The sequence below is a fragment of the Wyeomyia smithii genome, chromosome 1 (assembly GCF_029784165.1).
Source record: "Wyeomyia smithii strain HCP4-BCI-WySm-NY-G18 chromosome 1, ASM2978416v1, whole genome shotgun sequence".
NCBI classification, from domain to species: domain Eukaryota; kingdom Metazoa; phylum Arthropoda; class Insecta; order Diptera; family Culicidae; genus Wyeomyia; species Wyeomyia smithii.
The window spans coordinates 29,222,569-29,239,432 of record NC_073694.1 but is presented as its reverse complement, the minus strand read 5'-3'; the positions used below and the strand labels follow the sequence as shown (position 1 = coordinate 29,239,432).

The 16,864-nt window shown below is 39.4% G+C and overlaps 1 protein-coding gene across 2 annotated transcripts in view; it reads left to right on the top strand.

Annotated features, from left to right (window-relative positions):
• The window catches only part of LOC129721463 (proton channel OtopLc), a 163,728-nt gene that overhangs the window by 18,447 nt on the left and 128,417 nt on the right, over window positions 1-16,864 (top strand). Inside the window, exon 1 of one of the 2 annotated variants that reach the window (XM_055674041.1) lies at window positions 8,268-9,335. The exons of the other annotated variant lie outside the window; for it this stretch is intronic. The gene's annotated coding sequence lies outside the window, so the exon portion shown is untranslated. Of the gene's footprint in view, window positions 1-8,267; window positions 9,336-16,864 lie in introns of those variants that run through there. 2 annotated transcript variants of the gene reach the window in all.

The window sequence follows — 16,864 nt, the reverse complement described above, 5'->3', positions numbered from 1 at the left end:
GTAGGCTTATAGCGAGGACGAACTTTGGGAGTCTATAAATGTATAAGTTCCTGAATCAAGGCAGTAAATTCTGACACGGCCTCATCCAAACTTCTATACTGGTTGATAAAGCTCCAATCGATACCTCTCAGTGCCAAACTTATAGTCTCATAGTTTCCCCGCCGAAAGTCGAAACTGGAAGGATCGAACTCATCTACAAACTGAGCTCTTACGGGTCTGTTGAAGGTAACCAATCATGGTGGATGATGAACATCAATGTTACACAGAGGATCGGGTGCAGTGGTGACGGAGCATGATGGCAAAGCGGGCAAGTTAAATCTAGAAACCGGCCATTCTGATTCCGAACAGGATTGATCTGAAACATGCTGTTAAAAGCAATGCCGTCTAACAAATGTATACTACCAGTATGTACCAGTACCAGTACCAGTAATGTATAATTGGACTGGTGGCTGCACCGACCAGGATAGACCAGCGCGATTAAATTCTCCAAAAAGAAAAAGATCGTCATTGATACCAGTAGAATTAACGGCTTTTTCTACTGACGAAATATGACGATCAATAATCTCAATTTCATTTCGCAAATTGGGTGGAATATAGGAAACTTCGATTACAATTTTACATTCACTTGCTCGAGTGAATCATCAGCAGCCTCTGCTAGCAGCGCAGAAAACAATGAACGCCGAACGGCAATGACTACTCCGCAGCCCCTTGCTTTGCTGCTATTCAGTGAGCTACGATCAGAGCGATATACTGTATAGTAGGCTGTCCCAAAAAAATCGATGTTGAAAAAGTCAAGGTGCTCAGCCCTAAATTGAAAGATAATGTTATTTATAGCATTTTTGTAGAACATTTCGACTTTCTAAAAAATCGTTTTCAGGTTGCTTAAACGTGATTTATGAAAAAATGACTTTTTCAAGCTACAAACCCTCTTTTTGCCTTTTTTCAATTCTGTTCGATTCCTAAATTTTTCCATATATTTTTTTATTTTTGTGGGGTTGTTTTTGAATATTTTAAATGCTTCAGTTCAGCATTGCATTCAGTTTTTTGACTCCCAGAGCCCATGCAACATCACAAAAAAAAATTTTTTTTCTAATAATTTGTGGATAAAACCCTTCAAAACACAAATAAAAAATTTTTTTGCTCAAGGACTAAAAGTTTCATTGCAAAGCGCGATTTACGACGAAAATTTACATGAAAAAAGATCCTTGATATCTTATCGGGGAGCTGAGATATTGGCGTTTTTACATGTGATGGAAAACTATGCATCTTCTCAAAACTGCCACTAAAGCTCAATATCTTCATTGCACAGTGTTTTATTTTGCCGTTTGTGCGTATAATTACCTTAATAGTGAATAAAATATTGATTATAGTCATAAGGTATGTTCAGAGAAGTTTCAGGATATTCAAAAATGCATTTTTTAATGTAGAAAGATGGGTGATCAATCCACCAATGAGTGAGATAAAAATTTTACTTATTAATCAGAATAAGATAGACACAAGGTGTCTTCGACAAAGTTTTGGGTTATCTCAAAACAAGATACTTTACTGAAGACATCATGTTTCTATCTCTTACATATTACGAGCAACATTGAGTTTTCTAGCAGAAGGCACTAAACACCAAAATTTTCGTTCTAACTTTTTTCGCAGATTTTTCCGAATTTTTAAACCTTCTACTAAGTTATTAGTCATCCAAAAATGCATTTATTTTCTGAACATTGTTATTTTTTATCTCCCAAAATAAAACAGTTATTTAACATATTTGCTAAAATGCATAGTTTTCCATCACGTAGAAAAATGCCAATATCTCATCTCCCCGATAAGATATCACGTATCTTTTTTCATGTAAATTTTCGTCGTGAATCTCGCTTTGCAATGAAAATTTCAGTTCTTGATCAAAAAATTTTTTTATTTGTGTTTTGAAGGGTTTTATCTAAAAATTATTAGAAAAAATATTTTTTTTGTGATGTTTAACGGGCTCTGGGAGTCAAAAAACTGAATGCAATGCTGAACTGAACCATGCAAAATGTTCAAAAACAACACCACAAAAATAAAAAAATGTATGAAAAATTGTAGGAATCGAACAGATTGGAAAAAAAGCAAAAGGGTGGTTTTGTAGCTTGAAAAAATATTTTTTTTCATAAATCACGTTTGGGCAACCTGAAAGCAAATTTTTAGAGAGTCGAAATGTTCTACAAAACAGCTATAAATAACATTATCATACAATTTAGGGCTGAGCACCTTGACTTTTTCAACATTCATTTTTTTTGGGACACTCTACTGTATAGTCAGAACCGAACAATTGCGCTGAAGGGATTTGTTCATCCAGCCAAGATTCTGTCAAAATAATACAATCATTATATTATTATAGCGAATCGGATACTGCCAGCGCCAATTTATTTTGCTGCGTAAACCGTTTCAGAGTAAAAAGTCAATGGATTGTACGAAGAGTCGAGTCGTTGCTGGGCAGATAGGATGCTGTTAACAGTTGGCGACAAAACTGGGCTGCATATCTGTAGCGGCTCAAATTCTGCAAATGGTAAAGGGCGATTCACGACGGTCACAAGTGCTGGTGGTAATGCGCCTCAGCTACACTCAGGTCGATGGGGCGAGACGTGCTATGGGGTACGAAATCTGCATATGTTTTTTGAGAGTTAAAAATTTGTAACTACTAAACTGTACTGGGGGCCAGCTGGCAAATTTTTCTTGCTCTCAAAAACCTCAACATATCAAATTTAGTTCCATTTCTTGATTGTTTCTCGAAATGTGCAGGAATTTGTGTTTCATGTGTAGGAAACCCCACCCTTCTAGAAGCGGAAGAGGTGTCAAACTATTATGGACATATTTGTTACCTCTAAAAACATTTACATGCAAAAGATTGTTCTAGTTGCTCGATTGATTCTCGAGCTGTGCGAAATTTTCGTTTCATTTCTATGGGACCCCTCCCTTATAGAAGAGCGAGGGGTCTCAAAGTATCTTAGTTACCCTATTCGGCCCCTAAAACTCCTATATACAAAATTTCACGCCGATAGGTTCAGTAGTTTCCAAGCCCACATGGATCAGACAGAGAGACAGATAGAGCTGCATTTTTATATGTTTGGATTGACGTTGAAAATGAAAAACTCATAGCTGCATGAATAATCAATCCTACCAGTTACAGGAGGAGAAATTTAATCCAGCTTGAATCCTAGTCCTCGTGGTTATGTGTTTAGCGATGTCGTTCGGCTAGCTCTGAAGAATATTTTCCTATCTAATCGATCGAGAGCAGTGCAAAAATGAGAACACCACTTTGGAAGGTTTATTTTGATAGAACCCTCTTAGCAGTCATGTTGTATCTCGCCACCATCTTGGATTGCTTAGATTTTGGTCACGCGTCATGCTTTGAACTGTTTAAAGCTCAATTTCGAAAAGTGATCTAAATGGCAAAATAAACGGGATGCTCACCTTATTTTATGAATCTATCTCAGCTTTTCAATGGTTCATCGCTGCAGAACGATAACAAAATAAATTTCTAATTTCGTTTTGACAATCAGTAGAGGCTGAACGGACACATTCAGTGTTGCACTCTTACCCGCGCGACGACAATATCGAGTTGTTCCATAACACTGATCGACAGGAGCGGGAAATTAGTTGCTCTAAAGCTCAAACTGGAAAATAATGACAAAAACTGAGTTCTTCACTTCTACATCATGTAGGCATTATCTTTTGCTGTTTCTCTGTGTAGATATCTGTCAGTAAGTTGGTACATTATTTTAATAAAAATCTTCAACAACTAACAAACTAAATATAAGAAGCGAATATAAACTTTTTTCAGTGAACTTTTGTTTTTTATCATAGCAAACAACATTGTAGAACATTGAAAAATTTGAGAAAATCAGCATAAAAAATTATAGTAAAAGAAAAATGATTTTAAGGAGCATTATAGAGAAAATTCCTAGAAAAATGATTTTAAGGAGCATTATAGAGAAAATTCCTTCCTAGTTCTCTGGAATAGGCAGACAGAAGTACGATGCCTTCGACAAAAATGTTTCTTATAAAATGAGACACAGCTTTGCCAAACAAATTGGATTTTTATATGCGAAAATGAGGGAAATGAAAACATGAAATTCTGACAGTTTTTATGAAAACTTATAGATCTCTGAGACTTAAAGAGCTGGAAATTTTGTTGATTCTGTAAAGTTTCTTAGAATTTAGATCTACAACTTTGCTCTAGCGTGTAAGAGAAAGAAGTTGGCATCGCAACGCCACCTTCACGGCTGAGCTCCGAACTCATTGAAACATCCAAATTGGAGCCCCAACTATACCAAGAAGTTTTGTAAAAGATTAAAACCGATTGGTTGAACCCTCAAATCGCTAATAATTTCGTTCTGCTAGATTTCATTCTTGGCCCAGTGTACATTGATAGATAAAATTACTGGTAAAGCCAAGTACCAAAACTTCGTTTGACGCCACTGATATTTTTTCTGATCAACTTGAAAACTATCGGAGTCCTAAATAGACTATGAGGTTGTGTCTGGGATTCCACTCTTTTACTTTTCAGTTTTACTCAGCTCTTCAGAAACCGGAAGTCACGAATTGGATTTCAAAATGGAGTTAGCCATCGATTTGCTGTTGCTTGGCGTTATGTCAGTTCTGGAAAGAATGGTATTGAGGAGTATTCAAACTGAATTCTCCATCTGGGATTCAAAAAAGGAGTCACTCATCGGTTTCTGGACGTCACCCAATTTTAAAAAGGTATGCATTCTAGAAAACAGAAATCAAGAATCGAATTCACATTTTTCACAGCTCCGAGAAGCCGAAAGTTGCTTGTCAATTTCCGGTCTCCAGACCGAAGGCCTGACAATTGCCACGTTTGATAGATATCGGTTTGAGAACATTCAAGACTTATGCTGGAACAAACTATACACACAAAACTTGTCTCTTATATAGATTTAGACAAATCGTTACTGCAACAGGCTTAACAAAATGCGAATATCATTTGATATTTAATGCGTGATTTCAGATAATTCATTTAATGAGTCTACATCCGTTGGTGCCTCACACGAAAACACAATCTCATAATGAACTTCATTACAATATAAAAAAAGTAGGAGGGTGGTATTCAAGACACGACCGCATGACGTTGACTACCGTATTCTTATAAAAAAAAAAAAAATACTCCATTGAAGCAAATAGTAGAGGGAATTGCAACGCTTCTTTCACAAAACTTCTGTAACAAAATTTCGAGGCACCAAAAGGTACCAGTTGCCGATTATTCTCGTTTACTGGTTAGTCCGTCCAGAATTCCAGCCATTTTAGTATTTTGCAGTAGCCATTTATTACTAACAGCCACCAGCATAACGGGTGAAACCGGCACGAGATGACCGGTACTATTTTGTCTTTCCTCCTTTCAGCTGCTAACACCTAGCGCTGTCGTGAAATTAACATCAACACAAACATGCATTTTTGCAAGGTTTTTTCCGCTAGCAGCAGCATTTTATAAAACAGAACATTCAACTAACCGCTTCTATTACAAAACTGCGAGGCACCAAAAGGTACCAGTTGCCGATTATTCTCGTTTACTGGTAGTCCGTCCAGAATTCCAGCCATTTTAGTATTTTGCAGTAGCTATTTATTACTAACAGCCACCAGCATCACGGGTGAAACCGGCACGAGATGACCGGTACTATTTTGTTTTTCCTCCTTTTAGCTGCTAACACCGAGCGTCCGTATGTATCCGGTACGGTTTAATAATGAAACTGATGGGGTGAAATGTTCGAACGATACGTTTTATACCAAGGCTTCGTCAGATAATTAGAAAGAAGGAGGGGCTACATAGATGATGGAATGGTAGAGACAAATGTTTCTTGAAAGCTGCGCCGGCCGCTGTCGTAATATTAACACCAACACAAACATGCATTTTTGCAAGGATTTTTCCGCTAGCAGCAGCATTTGGTAAAACAGAAAATTCAACTAGCCGCTTCTGTACCAAAATTTCGAGACACCAAAAGGTGCCAGTTGCCGATTATATTGTTGTTTTTTGGTTAGTCCGTCCAGAATTCCAGCCATTTAAGTGTTTTGCAGTAGCCATTTACTACTAAAGCCACCAGCATTACGGGTGAAACCGGCACGAGATGACCGGTACTATTTTGTATTTCCTCCTTTCAGCTGCTAACACCTAGCGCTGTCGTGAAATTAACATCAACATAAACATGCATTTTTGCAAGGTTTTTTTCCGCTAGCAGCAGCAATTGTAAAACATAAAATTCAACTAACCGCTTCTATCATAAAACTGCGAGGCCCCAAAGGTGCCAGTTGCCGATTTCTTGTTTACTAGTTTCCGTCCAGAATTCCAGCCATTTTGGTATTTTGCAGTAGCCACCAGCATAACGGGTGAAACCGGCACGAGATGACCGGTACTATTTTGTCTTTCCTCCTTTCAGCTGCTAACACCTAGCGCTGTCGTGAAATTAACATCAACACAAACATGCATTTTTGCAAGGTTTTTTCCGCTAGCAGCAGCATTTTATAAAACAGAACATTCAACTAACCGCTTCTATTATAAAACTGCGAGGCACCAAAAGGTACCAGTTGCCGATTATTCTCGTTTACTGGTAGTCCGTCCAGAATTCCAGCCATTTTAGTATTTTGCAGTAGCTATTTATTACTAACAGCCACCAGCATCACGGGTGAAACCGGCACGAGATGACCGGTACTATTTTGTTTTTCCTCCTTTTAGCTGCTAACACCGAGCGTCCGTATGTATCCGGTACGGTTTAATAATGAAACTGATGGGGTGAAATGTTCGAACGATACGTTTTATACCAAGGCTTCGTCAGATAATTAGAAAGAAGGCGGGGCTACATAGATGATGGAATGGTAGAGACAAATGTTTCTTGAAAGCTGCGCCGGCCGCTGTCGTAATATTAACACCAACACAAACATGCATTTCTGCAAGGTTTTTCCCGCTAGTAGCAGCATTTGGTAAAACAGAAAATTCAATTAGCCGCTTCTGTATCAAAATTTCGAGGCACCAAAAGGTGCCAGTTGCCGATTATAGTTTCCTGGTTAGTCCGTCCAGAATTCCAGCCATTTAAGTGTTTTGCAGTAGCCATTTACTACTAAAGCCACCAGCATTACGGGTGAAACCGGCACGAGATGACCGGTACTATTTTGTATTTCCTCCTTTCAGCTGCTATCACCTAGCGTCCGCATGTCACTGGTGCGGTTTTGGAATCAGAATGATGGGGCGCCGGCCGCTGTCGTAAAATTAACACCAACAAAAAGATACATATTTGCAAGGTTTTTTTCGCTAGCAGCAGCATAAACATCGGAAACAGAAAGTGACAACAACAATAACAACAAAGTCAGATCGATTGTATCCGTTAGTGTCGACTGTGCTTGGGAAGAGTGGTAGTAATTGGCTGCGCGGTATGATTTAGACAATCGATATTAATTACCAATTTTTCAATAGTGTATCTCAAACAATAGTTTGTTTTTGTTACATAAATTTAACCGTAAAAGAATTTCTGATCGATTGATGCCAAAACCTCGAAAACCTGATTATAGATGACTGCAAAATAAGCGCTCAAAACCTGACCACTTTTCTCTGGTTTTCCCTGGTTGTATTACTAGATTTTCAAATTCAGAGGCCTAACTTCGATATGGACGTTAGTCAACGTCAAAAGTCCTGTTCGATAGCAGTATTGTTGTAAATGTGAAATTCCAAGGTATTTTTTATGTTTATTGATACTAATAATGTGCATAGCTTCTTAACCTTTCATCGACTGGCAACCCTATTCACAATTCCGTCAAACAGTTATCCTGCTTCACAGCAGCAGTAAGTAACCCAGCAGGGACTCCCTCACCTCTCCAACTCTCAACCAAACGAGACCGAATTTCCCGAACTCCGTTTTCCCACTGTTGCTTGCAGCTGCCGCTGAATCGTCGCATATGCACAAGTATGCGTACCACTCCATAGAAGCACTTTGTTTTCTCCCCTCGGGAGTGTGTATTGGTGCTGTGTGGAGTTTTTCCTGTACTGCCTATTCCGTGCCGTCGTAAAACGCAACGACCGACGGCGGACAAAGGAAAGTGGCAGAGATTTTCCCACTTGTGCGCACTGCTGCCTGCTGTTACTACTGCTACCACTGATGATGACGACGTTTCTCTTCCCGCCTGCTGCAGGCGCTTCCCCTCTTCCTTTCAGGTTGTAAAGAGACGACGCAATCGTCACACAGAAGCTGTAGGTAGGTACGTAGCGTCGTCGGTTTTGACGAGAGGCAGAGTTGTGTGTTTACACTTGGCGGTAGTAGAAGTTGTGCATTAGTGAAGTTGATGGCGGTGCGTCGCGTTTTCGGTTTCTGTTGATCATCATCAGCGTTTTATTAGTCAGTCGGTTGTAGTGAGGAAAAAAAAACGGAAAATACTACTGAACCGAGTGCATTGGGTGCTAAAAAACTGCGGTTGCACTTTTTTCTGCCCTTCTTAGTTGCATGTTTAGCAGCCTCCTGTGAAGTCAGTGTCGGAAGAGCGAACCAGCATCAGTCTCGAATGTGTGATAAATAGTGGCTCATCGTGATCGTGACAGCAACCTGTGTGTAACTTTTGTTGCTGCTCGTATATTGCGCGTATTTTTGTTGCTACTAGTGGAACAGAGCAGTGAACAAATAAAAATGGAACGCTGGAAGAGGCAGCTTAGCCGGCTGCAGCCGGTATCGACGGTCAGCAGTTGGAATCCGGTTGGCTTGGCGTGAAGTTAGTGTCCAGAACATAACAGAAGGGTCGGCCCGGACACTGGACGCAGTTTACGGGAATGAAATTTATTCTCTTCGCATGCCATCATCGTTTGTGACGGCTCCGTAGTGGAACAAGCTATTTTTACACTCCCGTTCCCAGAGATGCGCCGCGACGCGACTGCTTCAGTAGGACGACCAGGCCTTCGCTAGTGCAAAGTGTGAACATTTGCAAGTTAACACAGTGCAGAACCGTGCGTGCGTGCGTGCGTGAGTGTGAATTTTTACTACACCAGTTTTTTTTGTAAACAATCTAGCGTTTTCCCCGCGTCGACTGTTAACTGTTCATAATTGGACCATTCAGATCATTGTTGGAGGCAAACCGGGAAAGACGTACGCGAAAAACTCACAACCTGTAGATCCTCGTCGTGCCGCGGTCGTTTTCGGAAAAAAAAAAGAAAAATACAAACAGTGAAAAAGTAAAACTCGAGTGTGTCGCGTTACGAGTGAAAAACAACAGAAAAACTCTGAAAGGACTACGTTCTAACTTCGCTATAATCCCCTCCCTTTCTCCACATCTTGCACCCCTGGACGGAAAGGAAAAGCTGGCGCGGTTGTACAGAAGTAAGTCTCGAGATTTTCCCGTAAACCCAACGCTGCACTGCATCAAGCGTTACAGAGAAACAAGGGGGAGCGAAATTTCCTCTTAGTGAAAATCTGATGTTTGTTCAGTGTCGAGAAATAGGCAGCCGTTTGTGGGGGGAAAAATTATGAGCCGGCATCTAATTGCTGCGTGCTGTTTGGTTTGATAAATCAGCCCAAACCGGCGCGGCATGACGCAGACTAGTTGTTGCCGGCTGACCCGAAGAAATGCGAAGAGCAGCTGGGGCGAGAAGCTACTAATGGCACACTTCCAGCTTCATGTCGCTTGGGAATAATGGCATTCCAGTAGTTGCGGGAACCACCGAGAAGTGTCCAATGTTGCGGTTCAATGAGCGAGAAAGTATTTTTAGTTTTTCGGAAAATATTCGAGGGAATTAGGATTGGAATTTGTGTGGTTAATTGCGGGGGATTTACGGATATTGGCAATATCATTCCCGATGATTCAATGGAGCTGAGATGTGTCACTGTATTTTTAAGCTGTTCCGAGAAAGAAAAAGGAAAAACAACACGCGACGGGATGCACCGCAAAAGTGAAAATAAATCGCCTGACGTTCCTCTAGTCACGATTTAACACATTGTTTCTAAATGATGTAATAAAGGTGACATGATTGAGCTGAAAATAACCTTACTGTTTGCTCACTGTTCGCCCTTTAGTCGTTTAGAGTTTATGACTCATCCTAGGATTTGAGAAAAAACTAAAATCACTTTTCTGCGAAGACATCAGTTAGACTCTTTACGATTGGGACGTGGGCTAAACTAAAAGCAATCATCGGCAAAAATTTGGGTTTACTTTAATTGTTATTATCAAATTTCGTTTCATCAAGTAAATAATTTTCGATTCTTTTTGCTACTAAATGACAATGTTCACATGTTTTATTAATAGTTAAAAGGATATTTTGGTGAAAATTTAAGGAATAACCAAAGGTTTTGCAATTAGCGTTAGAAATCGGTAAAATTTATCAGATCAATGATATTAAAAATGATCCTTCTGGTAGACCTTTCATACATTGTAGAATTTTCAGTATTTTTGTGATGCGAAAAGTTTATTTATAAATTTTGTGTTGCATAAAGAACAAAAACACTCTAGAATTTCAAACCTGAGATTGCGATTATTTTTTTTGCCCTACCCACAGGTGCTAATCTATGGTTCATCGTTACTGAAACTTGCTCTGAAGATGAAAACATTTACGAGCATTTCGGCCAAGCTTTTACAGATTTCCTACAATCTATGTTCTGTATCATTATTTTCTTAAAATCATTAGTCAACAAGGGTATACTAAAGATAAGGCTCAATTGTTGCTGAGCAAAAACATAGCTTAAAACCCATTGTTTTCGCCATTTCATCCGCAAATCAGAATAGGCACCACAAATTATGAATTTTATTGAAAACCATAAGATTTTGGTTTTATCAAATCAATTGTACACAATAAGTGTTTGTTCTTAAATTGAAAATTTACTGAAAATTTGATGAAAAGTGGACACTTGTCAACTTCTTAAAGCTTAAAATTTTCTATTATTATTTTAACACTACATCATTGCTGCGAAATTATACCAAATAATGACCCATGATGTATTTGAAAAATCAGCAAAAATGTAGGTACTAACGTTAATTTTTACACTTCTTCTATAACAATCAAGAACGATATTACATTTAAATGAATTAATATGTTATCATTTTTGTCTATTTCTTTTTTATTCGGTTTTTTCTTCCTGAAGCATACAACATTTCCAACTGTAATCATCGTGCTGAATCGAAAGTTGCTACAACCAAGCGGTGCTAACAGAAAATATATGTAAAAGCCCATTCGTATTGTGCAAAATTTACCAACTTTTTGCTGACCCATACAGATGTGTTTGGCGCTCATAGGAAACTTTATTTGCTGCAGAAAAGTTTAATTGTCACGCCTCCTCGGTGCGAAAGCTGGCTATTATCACATGCAGCTGTATGCGGCTGAAAGAACAAAACAGCCTCGTATCGCACAAACGTTGGCAGTATATGCTAAGTACAACAAGCGCCGCTGGTCCTGTATATTAAAGGGGGTTAATTTTAAAATTGGATTTCTTGATATGTGTGACAAGCGGGTGGTTCTGGGTTGGAATCTTAGTTGAATCATATTATACATTTGTGTTACGCATTGCAACTTCCTCGCTTATGCTGGCAATATAGTACATCAATCAGTTTCATTGTACAAGTTTAGCGTAGGATACAAAAAGTATTTCTTGGAGATCACTTGCACTTGTGGCTTGGAATGTACCCCATGGTACATGGAAGAAATGTAGTAGGGGTAAACAGGGTAAGACCGCCCTGCGGGGTAAGACCGCCCACCGTAGTTTTACTACCTAGTTATAAAATAATTGAAAAGTTTCTTTAACGTGTCTATTACAGTATAATTATATAACATTTTGCACCCCTTTCTTTTTTGATAGTGCACGAACGGTCGCAGAAATAATCAAAAACAACCTTTTAGCTGGCAACCAGTCAATGCGCTATTGTTTTGCGGCAACGGGACTTGAGGTTTTTCAGTCTAAAAATCTATTGTTTTGTTCGTGAATATACGTTTAATCGCTTGCCTGAATCTATCTTCTTTCGGAAATATCGAAGGCCGTGTGTAATCTTGTAATTTTGACTACTTTTTCGGTCAAATATGAAAATGTTCCACTGGGGGTAAAGTCGCCCACTATACAAGGGGTAAAACCGCCACGTATACAACTGCTTGTTGTTTTACTTCAAGACCCAAATACCTCGACACTACAAAGGGAATATTTACAGGATCAGTAAAGCAACTTCAAGCAACATAAGACATCGATGTTAATCGACCATTTTCGATTTGGTAGAAAAGCTAAACTAGAAAAGCTTAATTCTAGTAATATATTTTAACAAGACTTATTTTTGAAAAAAGTAAACCTGTGTGGAAATGGTGTGAACCAAAATAATTTTAGAGCCAGGACGGTGTGTTTGATAGGTATGACGTCTCCGGCAGAATTGAAAATAGTAGTTTTTTACCTTTCGAAAAAAGTACACACTCTAAAAAAATTTAAAGAAAAAATATAGGAAAAGAATTAAAAACATATTTTATTTTCAAATTTTTTTGAAAAAAACATGTTTTTGCCTGTAAAATCTACAAAAGGTAAGCTAAAATTTTATGGTTGTTGGATCATGGAGTAATAGAAATATTAATAGCTCAATTTTTGTGAAGAATTTTTTTTACGGTTTATTTGGTGTATAAAAATAATAATTATTAGTATTTTTCTATACATAAAAAGTCTTCAAAAGAATCATACAGATAGGTTTAATGAGTTTTAATTTTTAGCTTTAAGATAGGTATATTATGAATTCAATATCTTTAAAAACCCCAATTCTGAAAAATCTATTCATTTTGAAAACCAAAGTTACCAAAACATTGATTTGAACTTGAATAATCAGGAAACAAAATAAGTTAAAACTAGAAAAAAAAATTTTTTTTTCAGATTTTTCACAGTGTATATTTCATTTAAAAAGAAAAAAAAATACTACAACTACAAAAATCTACAACTTTGTCAGAGACACTATACCGATAGAATCAACCGTTTCGGCCCTAAAAATATTGTTTATCCTCAAAAAATGGTGGGCGATCTTACCCCGCTGGTGGGCGGGCTTACCCCGCATGAAAAAGATCTGCACCTTTTTAATGAATTTTTAAAATTTAAAAAAAAGCTAGAAAATAAACAAAAATATTTCAGTTCTTATTTTTTAAATGCGGGTATTGAATAGAAGAACTTCTAAGCGAAGAAAAAATGAAATTGCAGCCGCAACTTTTTTTTCTATAAACAGAATTGCTTAAGGGGGCGGTCTTACCCCGCTTACCCCTACTTGGGCTTTGCCTAGAAGGATCTCAATTGAACTCACTAGTAGAGGATAGCTTCTAGCAGGTGTAGAGCGGAATGCTCAAAATAACGTAAATCCCATATCTTCCTACACTATACATCATACATTTCTATGCAACCTTATTTTGGCTATGTCGTTTATGAAGATTAGAAACAGTAATGGGTCTAAATTGCTTACCTGTGGAACACCAACAGATAAGCAACACAATTTGCTTTTAACTCCATTGATTTCCACCTATTGCGTCTGGTCAGAGAGATAACTACCCATCACATCGATAGGCAATATCTTTAATTCCGTAGTACTCCAGTTTCTGAAATTAGATTTGATAATCAATGGTATCGAACGCTTTCTTCAGGTCAAGAAATAAGACTTATATCAATTTTCCTGTATCTAAAGCTCCTGTTCAGATTCTTCCATCCAAATCGAGCTTCAGCTATATGGTCAAGAAGTTCTATGGAGCAAGCTCGTTTTATTTTATATGAATAGTTTCCAGAGGTCAAATAACATTCATAGGCAATAAATCCTTCATCCTAGCCCGGACCGTGACCTTTGTAGTAAAATACTATTCAAACCGTCTGTATAAATCCAACACATTTCGAATGGCTTTCAACCGTCGGGCTTCCAGAATGGTCTGGGAAGGAATGTCATATCCAATTGGGATGACGTCGCTCACTAAATACAACGCTGAGTTACGCAAGGCAAAAAGAATTTGTAGGATCAAGTTCAGCGAGGGCATTCAAACGTTGTCCGAAGCCTCGCGACTCCAGAAAGCGATGGAAGCGAGTGGACCACACCAATGGTCTAGGGTAGTTGAAAAGAAAGGACGGCAGTCTTACCGTCCAACCTAGGGAATCACTGCAGGTTTTTATGAACACGCACTTCCCTGGGTCAACTTGCATAAACGAACAGTAGACACCGGAGCAGCAGCGTCCGAGGACAAGGCGTACAGCGCCCAACGACTCGATTCTGCTCTCTCGAAAGCTGTACAGGGAGGCTTCCATCAATTGTGTATTAAGCTCCCTTGAACCTATGAAGTCTCTTGGACCATATGGCATTCTACTCATCATTTTACAAAAATCAGTACAACCATCTGTTTCGTGCAAGTTTCACTCTGGGATATATCCCAGACAGCTGGCGGAAAGTCAAGGTGATCTTCATAACAAAGGTAGGGAAAAAAGACAAAACTTTACCTAAAACCTTCAGGCCTATAAGCCTCACATCTACACTCCTGAAGTTGATGGAGAGAATTGCAGATAACTATATACGCAATGAGTTCATCAAGAACTCACCCCTAAAGATCAGCACGCTTACCAACCAGGTAAATCAACGGAAACTGCTCTTCATGGCATAGTTACACTTATCGAAAAGTCACTGAAGTATCAAGATCGGCACTACGCGCATTTCTTGATATTGAAGGTGCTTTTGACAATACATCTTATGCTTAAATCAATAAAGCTTCTCTGAATACAAGAGTTGACAACACTACAATGAACTGGATTCAGAACATGCTCTCGAGCAGAGAATTACGGTCATAGCGAAGGTCCCTGGAGGTCGATGCGTCATTGAACAAGCTAACCCAGCTTGGCTATGAGATCGTTGGCTATGCCGATGATATTGTCCTCATAATTCGCGAAAAATGTGGCGCCACAATGTCGAACCGCTCTCAGACGGCAATAGACCTTATCCTGGATTGATACCTTCAGGTGGGGCTGAACATAAATCCCGTTACTGTCCCCTTCACCAAACGGAGGAAACATGCCCTGTTTCCTCCTTGACTGAATGGGTTCTTTTTGAACTTCTGTGAAGAAGAGAAACTCCAGGGGAATATTCTGGAGCTGAATTGGACGGCTCAAATTGACTACGTAGTCAAAAAAGCCGCAACGGCCATTTGGGCCTTCAGCACACTATTCAGTAAAACCTGGTGGTTGAAACCACAATTGGCTCTTTGGTCCTACATAACTATTGCACGACCAAGAATCACGCTCTCATGTGGTGGTCAAAGGTGAATGAAGTAACAGCCCAAGCAAAGCTTAACAAAGTTCAGCGACTGGCCTGTCTCTCCGGTCCCAGCGCCATGCGCACTACATCCACGGAAGCTTTGGAGGCCATGCTCTGCTTATTACCTCTACATCTTAATGTTAAGTAACAAGCGGAGCTTGGTGCACTAAGGCTTCAACGAAATAAAACAATATTCGAAGGTGACCACTGACACCTTCAGTTACCACACTATCAGACTGCATGGCGCTTCATCGAAACCAATTGCCACTTGTGGAGTAGGGATGGTCTTGCACTTCCTTCAGGCATCATCTGTTTCTATACCGATGTATCAAAAATAGGATCCTACACTGGCTCCGAAGTCTACGGGCCCGATGTTAAGGAAACTATTCCAATGGGCGTATGGTCCACCGTTTTTTAAGCAGATGTATATGTCATCTCCCAGATGGTCTCGAAGTACGATGCTGGCCTAACAAGCCAGTCGTCGTAGGTTCGAGTTTCGGCTCGGGAGTAACTTTTAGTGTCCGTAGGATCGTAGCGCTAGCCCCGCAATTGTCCTGTACATTAAACAGTCGGCTGCGAAGTCTGTGTATAAATAAACAGAAGGTCAAGTTCCGAATCGTAACGTAGCACCAAGGCTTTGCTTTGCTATATGTCATATTTGCCTGCGCCAAGATATGTCCCCTTTAACGGGCCGATGCTAAAAATATGTGATTAAATTTTATTGTTTATTTCTGAGCACTGATCATAGCTCATAATTATGAAGCAGAAAACAAACGAAAGTTGTTGGTGGCAATATAGTTGCCACTGCCTTATAAAGGGTTAAACGTATTTACAGGCATGCGAAAACCGGCATCTTCTCGGGTAGCCAAGCTGCACTATTGACCTTTAGGTCCGCCAAATGCGCGATCAAATTAGTTTGTGATTGCTCTACTATACTGGGTACCGGGACACTGTGGTATCGAGGGCAATGAAAACGTTGACTACCTCGCTAAACAAGAATCAGTACAGCAGCCATTTCTGGGCACCTCCAAATCCACCGTCAAGCGCGAACGTAAATCATGGGAAACGCTAGAAATAGCTAACCAATGGAACAATACACAGGGTTGCAGTCAAGTTAAACAGTTTATTTCTCCAAACCCTGCTATAACCAAGAGGCTTCTCGGTCTCAAGCGTGGTGAGCTACGTCTCTACACGGGAGTTATTACCGGACACTGTCCTGCTCTTTATCACCTGAAAAACATCGGAATTATCGAATGTGATAACTTTCGCTTCTGCAACCTTGCAGTTGAAATGTCCACTCACCTGCTTTGTCATTGTGAAGCCCTTGCATTTGCAAGGTACTGCTTTTTCGAACGTTACCTTTTAACTCCATACCAGGTATGGAATTCTAATTCCAAAAAGGTCGTTAGTTTATTTGATTATGTGATACCAAATTGGGGCACAGCATTACTACAACCAACCCTACTCCATTAAGCAATCAGGAGCTGCCACAAAAGATAATCAATATGATGGTCGCAGTGGCTCTTTTAGTCCCAATGCCCTTCAGGCATACAAAAAATGTCATAGGGGAACTGCTTCATTATTCATCTCATCTTCTTCATTCTCATTTCTCATTGATCTCATGCTT